The sequence below is a fragment of the Vicugna pacos genome, chromosome 9 (genome assembly GCF_048564905.1).
Source record: "Vicugna pacos chromosome 9, VicPac4, whole genome shotgun sequence".
Classification (NCBI taxonomy): Eukaryota; Metazoa; Chordata; class Mammalia; order Artiodactyla; family Camelidae; genus Vicugna; species Vicugna pacos.
The window spans coordinates 7,929,154-7,931,466 of record NC_132995.1 but is presented as its reverse complement, the minus strand read 5'-3'; the positions used below and the strand labels follow the sequence as shown (position 1 = coordinate 7,931,466).

General features: G+C 34.8%; 1 pseudogene; it reads right to left on the bottom strand.

Moving 5' to 3' along the window:
* Nucleotides 1–1,453: 1,453 nt before the first annotated feature.
* Nucleotides 1,454–1,849, bottom strand: LOC102535667 (large ribosomal subunit protein eL34-like; annotated as a pseudogene).
* Nucleotides 1,850–2,313: the final 464 nt, after the last annotated feature.

The following is a 2,313-nucleotide window of genomic DNA, read 5'->3' as shown; positions in this document are numbered from 1 at the left end:
ATAATAAAGAATGAAACAATGCCATTTGCAGCAACATGGATGGATCTAGAAATTATCATACTAAATGAAGTAAGTCAGACAGATAAAGGCAAATATCATGGTATCACTTATATGTGGAATCTTAAAAATAGATACAAATGATCTTATTTACAAAAGAGAAATAGACTCACAGACATAGAAAACAAACTACATGTGGTTACCAAAGAGAAAAGGGGGGGAGGGATAAATTAGGAATTTGGGATTAGCAGATACAAAGTATTATATATAAAATGGATAAACAACAAAGTCCTACTATATAGCTCAGGGATCTATATTCAATAACTTGTAATAACCTATAAGGAAAAATAATATAAAAAAATATATAACTGAATCACTATGCTGTACACCAAAAACTAACATAACATTGTGAATCAACTATACTTCAATTAAAAAAATAAAGCATGTAGGATGGGAGATATTGTTGTGCACACCTTTATAAAACACAATTGGCATAGTAATGATCAGGAGAACTTAGTGAATCTCCTTGTCACCATAATTATTTCCTTAGTTGGCATCATTCAACCCTGGGAACATTTGAAGTTAAATATAGAAATGTTCAAGTGACTCAGACCTCAGGAATTAATGTTTTGGTTTAAGGAATTTGTGCATACTTGGCTTTTTATATACTGGAAATGTTTAAGAAAATCTTGCCTTCTAGAGTTTCCTGGTGAGATCTGTGATTCTCAAAAAAAGTTCTCAAAACTTTTCCCTGCCTTGATTTAGAGACCTGGGATGAATAACTCTAAAGTGGCTGAGCCAAAAAATATGTATATATTTACATATGTTAAATGTATCTATATTATTTTTTTGACAAAATAAATTTTTGTCAAAAATTTTTTAATTCATATTTTTCATTGAAGTGTAATGAGTTTACAATGTTAGTTTCAGGTGTACAGCAAAGTGATTCAATTATACATATACATATGTATGTATATATTTTCAGATTCTTTTCCACTACAGCTCATTACAAGAAATTGAATATAGTTCCCTGTGCTATATAGTAGGTCCTTGTTGTTTACCTATTTTATGTATGCTAATGTGTATCTGTTAATCCCAAACTCCTAATCTATCCATCCCCCTGACTTTCTTCCCTGGTAACCACAGTTTGTTTTCTATGTCCATGAATCTATTTATAGATTGTAAATAAAATTTGTATCTTTTTTTTAGATTCCACATATAAGTGATATCACATATTTGTCTTTCTCTGTCTGCTTATCAAATTTTTGACAAAATAAAATTAACATTACCAAATGGTGTCAAGTATTCTCATTCTGTCCCTGAACTTCAGACCATCTGGAATCTCATCTCATCCTCTGGAGTAGGGTAAGGGGATAAAGTCATGATTGGAAGCTGAATTGGGGGTCAGGACAGCAGTTAGGACAGGGCCTTTTTTTTTCTTTTTCACTTTTATTACTCAAGCTTCATCTTTTTCTTTAGCTTTTTGACTCTGTGCTTGGGCTTTCAATACTTTCACAACGATTTTCTGCTCCTCAATAAGGAAAGTATGCTTGACCCTGTCACGGACACATTTAGCACATGTGGAACCACGAGAAGCCCAGCTGACATGTTTTTTTGTTTTAGACAGTCTCATAAGAACTTTAGGTCTCACAGCGTGAACTCCTCGAAGCTGGCCTGGACACACGCCACATGCGGATTTTGCTGCTTTCCCAACTTTCTTGGTATAAAGGTAAACAATTCTATTACCAGGGCTTCAGGACAGCCTAGTTTTGTTAGAGGCTGTATTATAGGACAGCCTACGATGGTATGTCAAACGCTGGACCATTCTGAATGCCTCTAGATATGGCCCCTGGAAGAGGAAAAAGGAGGACAGGGCTTTTTTTTAAATCACGTTTTGTATTCTGGGTTCTTTCACTTAGTGTAATGTTTTCAAGGTTTATCCAAGTTGTGACATGTATCAGTATTTCATCCTTTTTATGGCTGAATATTATTCCACTGTATTGATATATCACATTCTGTTTATCCTTCCATCCCCTGATGGATATATGTGGTTGTTTCACCTTTGACTAGGGTGAATAATGTTGCCATGAAAACTGACATTCAAATAATCTGTTTTAGTCTCTGTTTTCAATTCCTCCAGGTATATGCCTGAGTGGAACTGCTGGATACTATGGTAATTCGATGTTTAGCTTTTTGAAGGGGAGGTGGCCCATTTCTCAAGGGTTGGACCCAGAAACTGGCCCAGCATTCTCTTCTATCATATTTTATTGATCAAGCAGTCATAGAACACAGCTTCAAGGACAGGGGACATAGCTT